Below are 11,708 nucleotides of genomic sequence, written 5' to 3'. Positions count from 1 at the left end.
CTGACTTAAATCATAATTGTTTTCTAAAAGGCATTGAGATTGAGAATCTTGAAAAACAAGTTGAGGAATTTAAAAAGAATATATTTTTCTATCAAGAAAAGTAATATAAAGTTGAACAAAATCCTTTCTTGGATTTCACTGCCTATTTCAACAAGTCAAAAATTGACAAAAAGGATCTTCTTCTCGGGTTGGGATTTGAAAATATCACACCATTACAAAAGGCCAAAGAAGAAATTGAACCTTTGTTTGATGAAAAATTCCTTCGACTTGGTATGATACAACAATTTATTTGTCTATTGGATGACGAATTTGAGACAGATGAAGTTGAGAGATTACCAAAAGATGAGTTTTTGGTTAATTATGATGCTTTAAATGCTTCGTACAAAACAAAAGAATCTTCAATTTTTAAATTGGAAGAAATTGCATCAAATTTTCAAAATCAAGAATCTGTCGGTACTCCACCTAAACCAACTAAAATGTATGTTCCAACAACATTTTTAGAAAACAAATAGAAGGTTTACAACAAAAGGTGGAATTTCAACAAAAAGTTATTAATCACCTAAAGTCTCAAAGTCCGAATTCAGAGGATAAATGTATTGTTGTTGATGCTAAGAAAGTTTATGAGAATGTTTCTACTCAAACTGACATAAGTGTTTTAGTAGACCATTCTACCCAAACTACTCGTGATTCATCTACAAATTCCTCCACTCAGACCTTGACTGATTTTCTTGAATGTACTTGTCAAAATACTGCTAGTCTTATAGCTGATGATTATGTGCAATCTAATTTATCTGATGAAGAACTTGCACATAGTTTAGTTTTGATATGGTACTTCTATAGGTTTTTCACATGCAACACTATTGATGAGTTAGTTGTTCACCCTAAAGTGTTGATACTTCTACTACTTAATTTTCTTGTGAGGCCAAAGATGTGTCAGTTCAAGTTGACCTAATTTCCGAGACTACCCGTGATGTGAAGTTGGACACCAAGATTCCCGATTTTTCAAAACTTTCAAAAGAATTTGAAACTAATCAACCTTCATTGAAAATTTTCACAAAAGACGATTTTGATAAATTCATGGAGGGAGAATATGTTTTTGATTCAGAAACAGAGAAATAGATTGAATCTACCAAAATCAAAGTTGAAACAAAAGAGGAATCTCAAAATCCATTGACCAAAGCTCTAACTTCATATTACTCAAAGGAACGAGTTCAGTCCAAACTCGCCAAAACTGAACCAAAGACCATTAAGCTAGAACCAAAGATTCCTACCCCAGTTAAACATGTCAAAAAAGAACAAGCTGAGACCACACTCAGATCAAAGTACACCAAAGTGAAACTTCCAAGAGACTATCCTAATGTTTCTTCATCTAGCTCTTAATCTAGTTCTTTATCTAAGGTGTATAAGTATAGCTCAGTTTTGCTAACTAAGGATGCATCTAATGGTACAACTAGATATAGGGATAGATATGGATGGTTCTCTCATGATAAACCAAAGAAGCAAGAAGTTTCCTCACCTCCAAAAGATTCTAAAAGGATGAAAGTGTTTAAAACCCCCCGTTCTAATCTTCTTAGTTTCAATTCAACCGGTGGAAAGAGCATAACTAGTGGTGCTAAATGGGTTGCTAAAACATTAGTACCTAAGTTCACTAGTAATCAAAAACATGTTGAGAAAAAGAAGAAAAGACGAATGAGAAAGGCTGGTAATAGGAAGAAGGGTGTTCCTATTAATTCAAACTATTCATCTTTGTTGAATAATGTTGAATGTGCCAAGGCAAGGCCTTGTGAGCTTGTAAACAGTTTTAATTCCTGTACTCGTGTGGTTGATGTGAATGCTTGTAGACGTGTTATTTTTAATTCTCATGTGAATGTTCGTACTTTTTATCCAAATGTGCTTATTAATGATGTGCTTGTTAATGCTTATGTTGATTCAAAAGCATGTTTGAATGCATTTCCTAAGTTATATAACCTGCCTGTTTTAACTAACCATCAAGGACCCGTCTTCAAGTAGGTACCTAAAGTCGGTTAAATATCTTTGATTGCAGGAAATAACCATCTGTGTTTGGATACTCGATTCCGGTGTTCGAAGCACATGACTGGAAATAAAGCTTTGCTCAATAATTTTGTTGAACGATTCATGGGAACAGTTCGCTTTGGAAACAACAATTTCGCTCATGGAGACATTGAACGAAATGGAATTGTCATCAAGAAAGTTCACTATGTTGAAGGGTTAAGTCATAACTTGTTCAGTGTTGGACAATTCTGTGACAATAATCTTCAAGTTCTTTTTCGACAATCTCATTGTAACGTCCAAACTCTAGATGGAGTTGACATTCTTTGCGGTGATCGTGATGATAATCTTTTTACCGTCAATCTCGATGATAACCAACCAACCGATAATATTTGTCTCATTTCAAAGGCTACATCAAAGAATTCTTGGTTATGGCATAGAAGGCTTTCTCATCTGAATTTTCAAACCATCAATACTTTGGTCAACAAGCATCTTGTTGAAGGCTTGCCTGACTACAAGTATGAAAGTGAGCATGTTTGTCCTTCTTGTGTTGTTGGGAAGATTAAGAGAGCTTCTCATAAACCGAAGAAATCTCCAAACTCTTTAGCACCTCTTCATTTGCTTCACATGGATCTTTGTGGGCCGATGAAAGTACAAAGCCGAATTGGGAAGATATACATCTTAGTTATTGTTGATGATTATTCAAGATATACTTGGGTCAAGTTCCTTGCATCCAAAGATGAAACAACTCAGGTTTTGATCGATTTCATCACTACTACTCAAGTAACTCTTCAACTTCCAGTTCGTTACATCCGTTCGGATAACGATACTGAGTTCAAGAATGCCATTTTTGATGAATTTTGCAAATCCAAAGGCATTACTCACCAATTTTCAGCGGTTCCCACCCCACAACAAAACGGTGTAGTTGAAAGGAGAAATCGAACGCTAGTAGAAGCAGCAAGGACAATGCTTGCTTATTCCAAATTGCCATCTAATATGTGAGCTGAAGCTGTTGACACTGTTTGTCACACTCAGAATTGGTCCACCATCAATCAGCGTTTTGAAAAGACTCCTTATGAGGTTGTTAACAAACGCAAACCCAACATCAACTATTTTCAAATATTTGGGTGTGTTTGTTACACTTTGAATGATCGGGAGAATCTTGGAAAATTCAAGAAGAAAGGTGATGAAGGTTACTTTGTTGGCTATTCCAAAACATCAATTGCCTACCGAATCTACAATCGCCGAACTAACACAATTCAAGAAACAATGAATGTTTAGATTGATGAGATGTCGGGCATGATCTTTGAGCAAGAAAGTTTGCTACCAACAAGTAATGATCCAAGTGCTTCAAGTACTTCTACAAGGACTTCTACCTTAGCATCTAAATTCAAGAAGTTTCCAACTCCAACAAGTGATGAATTAAATATTCTTTTTGAAGAATTCTATCATTCAAAACCGATTCATGATAAAGAACCTCAAGTCATCGGTGAACCAATTTCAAACAATGAACCAATTCAAAACAACGATCCAGTTCCTGACAACAATCATGAATCGTCATCAAGTTCTTCAGAGCAAGGATCCTCTTCTAATGATTCTTCTTCACCATTCTGTCCTAATAATTCTTCTCAAGAGAATGTTCAAGAACAACCTTCTCGCATTACTCAGACAACAAATCCATTTAACACTCCAAATGTGTATGTGCCACTTGACTTTGATCATCCAGCTTATAAGGAAGGAGTTCTACCAAGTTATGGTTCCATCTCTCAACAAAGTTCAAGTTTTAATGATGATGATGTTGACATTCAACAACAAGATTCTCTTCCTCATAATCGCAAATGGACACGTATGCTGAAAGACCATCTTACTGATCAGATAATTGGAGATCCACAAGCCGGAGTAACTACCCGTACTTCAGTAAACGAGTGTCTTGTTGCACTTTCTCTTAGCAATATCGAACCCAAAACAGTCTCTGAAGCTCTTCATGATCCAGAGTGGGTTAAGGCAATGCAGGATGAACTTGCACAATTTGAAAGACTGAAGGTATGGAGATTAGTTCCAAATCCGAGAAAAGCTGATCCAATCGGAACAAAGTGGATATTCAAAAACAAAAAGGATAAGAATGGAGTGGTAGTAAGGAATAAAGCTTGACTTGTTGCAAAGGGTTATTGCCAACAACCTGGTGTTGACTTTGACGAAACTTTTGCTCCAGTTGCAAGAATGGAGGCCATTCGAATATTCTTAGCTTATGCCGCATTCCAAAATTTTACTGTGTTTCAAATGGATGTGAAGACTGCCTTTTTGAATGGTGACCTCAAAGAAGAAGTTTACGTTGATCAACCAGAAGGCTTTGTTGATCCTCAAAGGCCGAACCATGTCTACAGGTTAAACAAGGCTCTCTATGGTCTTAAGCAACCACCCCATGCATGGTATGATTCCTTAACTACTTTCTTACTAAGAGGTGGCTTACCAAAGGCACAATTGACCCTACATTGTTCATTCGCAAACAAGGTAAGCATGTTCTACTTGTCCAAATATATGCTGATGACATTATCTTTGGGTCAACCAGTCAAACATTTTGCCGAAACTTTTCATCTCTTATGGTTAATCATTTTGAAATGAGCATGATTGGGGAAATGAACTACTTTTTGGGTCTTCAAATCAAACAATTACCAAATGGTATTTTTATATCACAAGGTATATACATACATGACATGTTGAAAAAGTTTGATATGACTTCATGTTCTTCAATTTCTACCCCAATGGCTGCTCGAACAAACATAAATGCTGATAAAAATGGGAAACCATTTGACCAAAAGAGATATCAAAGTATGATTGGTTCGTTGTTGTATCTAACAGCATCTCGCCCAGATATAATGTTTGCAACATGTATGTGTGCTAGGTATTAAGCTGCTCCAACTGATTTACATTATCAAGCTGTGAAACGAATCTTTCATTATCTGAAGGGTACACCCAATTTAGGTCTCTGGTATCCAAGGCATACTGGATTCAATCTAACTGCTTATTCAGATGCAGATCATGCAGGTTGTAAGCTTGATCGCAAGAGCACTTCCGGTACTTTACAATTTTTAGGTGATAAAATTGTGAGTTGGTCTTCCAAGAAACAGAATTGTGTGTCACTATCAACGGCTGGAGCTGAATATGTGGCTGCGGCTAGTTGTTGTGCTCAAGTTTTATGGATGAAGACACAACTAACTGATTATGGTCTGAAATATGATCATATCCCTATCTATTGTGACTCTCAGAGTGCCATTGCTATTGCAGTCAATTCAGTAAACCACACTCGATCAAAGCATATTGATGTTAGATATTATTTTCTCAAAGATCATATTGAGAAAGGTGACATCGAGCTCTACTTTGTGAGAACTGACTATCAACTTGCAGATTTGTTCACAAAACCATTGGATGAAAAGAGGTTTAACTTTCTTATCTCCAAACTTGGTATGTTAAATTTTGAACCTTAAAAATTTTATTTTTGAAGAAATTCTTGACACATTCTAGAAAATCAAATACAAAAATTATAAATTTTCAAAAATAAACAAAAAGATTTTATATTTCAAAAGTGGTTTATACATACTCTGTGTATAACTCGTTCTTCACTGCTTTATTTATTTTATAATGTTTATTCATATTAAGATCCTGTTGTTATACATATAGATTGATATAAGATAACAAGGAATCGAATGCCTTTGTGTACTTCCAAGTGGTCTTATATGAATATGTATGTGTAATAGCAGTTAATTGCTTTCAAAAGATAAAAGTTTTTCGAACTCTCAATTGTTGATATGAGAAGCGAAGGATCGAACGCCTTTGTGTACTCCCTAGTTGTCTCATGTTGAACAATTGATTGAGTTAAAGTTTGCTTAAATGTTTTATTGCCTCCAACTTGTTGATGTAAGATGCGACGGATCGAACGCCTTTGTGTACTCCCTAGCAGTCTTTACTATGAACATTGTTGTTGAAGCAAAACTTTGTGATTCTCAAATGAAAAATCTTGTTCACTATAGACTCTCAAATTTTTTTGAAAATATGACAACAAAGATTTTACTCTTTTTGATTTCACAAAAACCATAGACTAAGGAGGAGTTTGTGATTTCAAAAACTTCCAAAACTTCAAATGTGTTTTTAAACATTTTCATATACACGTTTGATGATTTTCCAATGATTTTCAATCAATTGAAGTTCGGTGATTAGTTTGCACACGAGCGATACGTTCACTCCATGAACTTCATCATCGCCGATGAGTTCTAACCCCGGAGTATTCACTTCTTTCATTAGATTGTAAGGGTATTTTGAGTGATGATGTTTTCGTGAAAATAGGATGGAGGGAGTAAAGTCGAAAAGTGAGAGGTTAAGGTGATATGTTGAGAGAAAATGGTTAAAAGAAATGGAACCCTTCCCTAAATTCTCAAATCGCCGGGTAAAACACGTTTCTATCGGATGTCATTTGTTGATGTCTTGATATTGAAGAAGTCTTCATGGACCAAGTGAAGCGATGCACATCTTTACCTAACCACTCAAGTGTTTCTTAACAAATACTTGTTTTATTTCTTACGAAGATTTTCACATTTCTATTGACTCTTCATTTGGAAGATGTTGATATTGAAATAGGGAGACACTCTGCTCCGATCCCCGACTTCATTTGATCACTTTGTGTCTAGAACTATCTTATTTGATCATTTGATCATTATTCATTTCTTTAGGACACATTCGAGTCATATCTTTGTGATATTATTGCTTATCTTTGTGATATAGCCGGAACATTTGTAGTGATATCTCAAATAGATATTCCACGATGATCAAATGGAAATCCTACCAATGCTAACATCTTTTCCAACGTTGAACATGGGTCTCATAATTACATTTATGTGATTATTGAGTTAACGAGAAGTCTAATTGTGACCTCGGTATTTCCTAAAAGTCTTTAAGGATAATAAGACATGGTTATCGAACGCCTTGGTGACACTGAACATGATTTTATATTCTTTGAAGCAATCTCGTGGTTGAAAAGCCACAGACCGAACTATGTTAGAGTCTTGCTTTGTGCATATCTCTATGATACATAGGAAATCCGAAATATGTTATACATTTCTATCGGTCATTTCATTAATCCTTTTGATTTTTGAACATGCTAATGGATTATTCTTATCCGGTTTCATTTCTTCATGGTATTTTTTTGACATTTTATCAATCAATGTTTGCATAATGACATTGGTTCCCAACTTTGTCATTATGGGGGGAGAAATATTTAATGATTGATTGATTGATTGGGGAAGAAATATTGGACTTGCATCATGATAAACAATTCTCTTCAAGAGTCTTGATTCTGTTGCAAAAGGTTTATCTATCAAAGTCAATTGAGCTCAAATTTTCAGACTTGAGTTGTTGAATTTCAAGATTGATCTTCACATTTTGAGTCTTTGTCTTTTTGACAAGAACCTTTGGAAGAGATTTTGAGATCTTGACGTGGAAAAGAAAATCTGATTTTTTTTCTAAAGATAAGAATGAGACCAAAGATGAAAGGATATTCACACAAGATGCTCCAAAATGTTTATACTCATGAATTGAGGGGGAGCATGATTACTTCATAAGAAGCTTATCCAAACTTCATTCAAATGATTACTCTCCAAAGTGTTCAAGTTGATATGACAAAGATCAGACTCTTTCTAGGAGCTGCTCTACAAGGGTTCTTCTTTTTCCAATTGAGTAATCACTTAGGCGGACTCATCGAAGTTATCACGCGCACCCATCTAGATCGTACTACTTTTCTGTCTTGCAATTTCAATTTCTTCAAACTATTGGTACAAACTTTATGTACAATCGATTTACAATCTTCGATCATCATCAAAAACTGTTAATTCGACTGGTTATGCTTCAGATTTCGATCTGATTGATTCAGCCACCCAGCCGCCGCAAAAAACCACCTTGCTGCCACCGTCTGATGCCTTGCCACCATTAATTCCGGCCGTCGCTGGCCAATTGATGGCTGGGGGGTCGATTTCGGGGGTAAGGCTGCTTCATCTTCGAGTTCTCATGTTCAATCGATCGACCAGGGGGCTGCTGCAATCGAAAATATGAACAAAAACCCTAATCTGGTTTCTGCCGCCGTTCAGCCACCTTCAACCACCACTGAGTCGCCGCCTGATCAATTAAATGATGGAGGAGAGGCTTTGTCGAACCTGGAGACCAGCCGATCAATTACACAACCACAACTTGAGGATCAAAAGATTGATTCAGGTGATGGGGCTGCTGAAACCCTAATTCAAAAACAAACCGCCGCCGGCCAGCCACTTTTAACCACCTCTGATTCACCATCATGTGATGATATCAAGCAAATTGATGACCTGATGATACAAGAAGGGCTGAGTTCGTTGAATAATGGTGAAAAACTGATTTCCAAGGACCAAGTCGTTGCGTTAAGTCGTCTTTTGGTTGAACACTTAGCCAAAAACCCTAATTTTGACTCACCGGTCATGAAGTCAGCTCCGGCCAATTCTGGTCCAGCTTCTACTCACTGTGAGGACCCACTTGAAGTACATGAGGGTTCGGTTCATAGTTCACAGTCGCGGGTTACACCTTTGAAAGAAGTTGATAAACATTTCGGAGTTTCACTTGAAAACGACAAACCATGTGATAATCTTGATCCTTCTTCAGCATCGGCCACCATTGAAAAAGTGGCTGATTCATGGGATAAAAATGTCGCCACAAGTGTTGATGATGGTAGGGATTTGAATGACTCATATGATGGTGTCTTGCACTCGACTTCAGAACAAATATTGCATGGTTTGCATGCAAATGTTGGTGATTCTAATGTGCCTCCTATGTCGGGTCCTCCTCAGTTTCCTCCAAATGCTACTTACTTTAAGCCGGCTTCATGTCATGCAAATGACATTCATACGGCTTCAGAAGATACTCCTAAGCATGATGTTTCTCCTAATGATCTTGGTGGACACCCTGACAGTCTTAAGGTCCAGCAGCCGCGTTCTTTTGCCTCCATTTTTCAGGATGCTGCAAACATCAGCAAGAAGGGTAAATTGAGATTTATTCCCCCTGTTACTACTGATTCAGGTGTAGAGCTGTAATTCCACGGGAACTTTTGATGCTTCAAAGTGACAGTTGGGAGAACACTCTAGTTGGTCATTTTATTGGTAAACGTCATGCTTTTCTATTTGTCCAATTTCATGCAAATCGTTCATGGAAAAAATTTGGTTTGAAGGATGTGATACTGAATGACCAGGATTTCTTTCTGTTTAAGTTCAACTCTAAACAGGGTCAGCTGCATGTTTTTGAGAATGGTCCTTGGTTGTTTAATGATATTCCCGTAATGCTTAGGAAATGGGAACCTGAGATATGGTTTGATAAACCAGTTCTTAATAAGGTTTCTCTTTGGGTTAACATTTATGATCTGCCTGATATTATTCGGAATTATGACATTTTGAGCCATTTGGTAAGTTCTATTGGTATCCCTATTGCTGTTGATAGATACATTGCTGAAATGTGTGAAAATAAGAAGGGTATAGCAGTATTTGCTAGAGTTTTGGTTGAATTCTCATCTGAGAAAGATTTCCCCTTGTAAGCTGAAGCTGAGATTCTTGATTCTGTTAGAAGGTTCAGAGTTGAATATAATTGGTTACCTCCTAGGTGTTCACACTGCAAGATATATGGACATAAATTTGATAACTATAGTGTGAGACCAGGGACAGAGACAGAGATGGCAGCACGTATGACTACTGCAACTCCAATTTCACAGGTTGGTCCATCAAGGACCAAGGTAGGCCCATCAGGGGCCCAACAGGCTACTCCAGCAGAGGCCCAGGATCAGGATGGGTTCTAGAAGCCCAAGAGAAGAAAAAAAAAGCCTAATAAGGCCCCATCATTTCCTTTGCCTAAGCAAAAGGTCGTTTATGTTCCAAAGAAGCCAGAAGACCCGAAGGGGAAGACTCCAGCAGCAACTACATCTACTACAGCCACTACAGATCCATCTGCTCCAGTCCCCCAGAGACCTTTACAGATTCATACAGCTACAGATACTGTTCCAGACACTCACTCAGGTACACAGGCTCGCACTGATCATGACTCTATTTTTGCCCCACCTGGACGTGTTGTTGAGACCAGGAACCAGTATGATGCACTTTGCCAGATTAACACAGATGAGGTTAGTATTCCTTCAGTGAACCCTGCTGTGCCTGCTAAGGAAGATATTGAGGATGATTATGATGGAGACACAGATGGTGATGAAGTTGAGGCTGACACCAGTCCTACGGGTCAGATGATGAAGAATATGGGAGATATGTGACTTGCTTAGCTAGCTCTGTTTATCATTCTTATTGTTTAGACTGCTAGTTTGATTATGTATTGAGTAATCTGGGCCTGTCCAGTTACTTAGTTGGTTTATTTCCTGCACCATGGGCCCCTTTTATCATTTTATGGGGGGCCCGTGGGGGCATTACTTTGTAAATGTTTATTACATTTATACATTTTCCTTGTTTAGGGTTTAGGGTTTTTTTTTGGATAAAAGGGCAGACCCATAAATAAAATAAAAATATGTACAAAGTACTATGGGCATTCCCATAGGGGAGTGCATTTTACAAATGTATATTAATGCACATCCCAAACACTAAAACTATAAGCTAGCAAAATTAAAAACAAAGTCTTACAAATTATTTTACAACTTATTAACATACAATAAAAAACAAGAGACTTTAACAGAAAAACTCTGTCGAACGTTGAAGCCCAAAACTCAAACTCTTTTGAAAAGATGAAACATTTAGCCCAACAAAGAATAAAGAGAAGCCCAAAACTGCTAGCCCAATACCAGGCAATAAATCTTACCCTGCAGCAGATCCGAAAAACCATATGGAAAGTCCAATAAGCATCCTGTAGTCCAAAACCCTTGGATTGACCCACATTTAAATACACATAAAATTCCATTCCCTCCAAAAAATCGTAACAACTTTTCCCTCCAAGCTTCATAATAAATAAACAAAATCTAATATAATCAAACATACCATTTCCCCCCAAAAATCTACTCGTAAACAGCATATTATCCAAATTGACTAAAAAAGTCAATGAGAACTTCTAGGCTCTAGCAAACCATTTTCTTAAGAAAAGCAAAACTTCTGCAACATCCAAAGATTTTAAAGAGTCAAATCTAATACTATAACAATCACATTCGATCCAAAATCCTGCCTTGTCAATGTTCATCAAAATCAACATAGCAGTTTGACTTTCCAAAGTCAAAAATCTAATAACAAACCCTTCCCTAGTAGATAATATCTGTTCTGCAGCTCCAAAAAACATCAAAATACCACATCTGAAACTTAAAAAGACATCTAACCAACCAAATACAAACCCAATCTGCATGATAGAAAATAGCATACCAGTTTGACTTTCCAAAGTCAACTCTGCAGATTTACAAAAATGAAAGCCCTTCTTAATTGGCATCAAATTACCCTCACATCTAATTACTACAATCAGAACCAGATCATAATAGCTATAAGATAGAAACAGATCACCCAAACAATTAAAACTTGAAGAAGACACAAGCAGAATCCAAACCAGTTGCTCACAATAACCATCAAAATTCCCAGAGAGCCAAATCATATCAAATGTGATAACCCTAAACAAATTCCTCCTAAACCAGAAATTCAACCATACACAGACACACAAAAGGCTGG

Source organism: Erigeron canadensis, chromosome 4, assembly GCF_010389155.1.
Source record: "Erigeron canadensis isolate Cc75 chromosome 4, C_canadensis_v1, whole genome shotgun sequence".
Taxonomy (NCBI): domain Eukaryota; kingdom Viridiplantae; phylum Streptophyta; class Magnoliopsida; order Asterales; family Asteraceae; genus Erigeron; species Erigeron canadensis.
Note: the sequence above shows the minus strand (reverse complement) of the source record.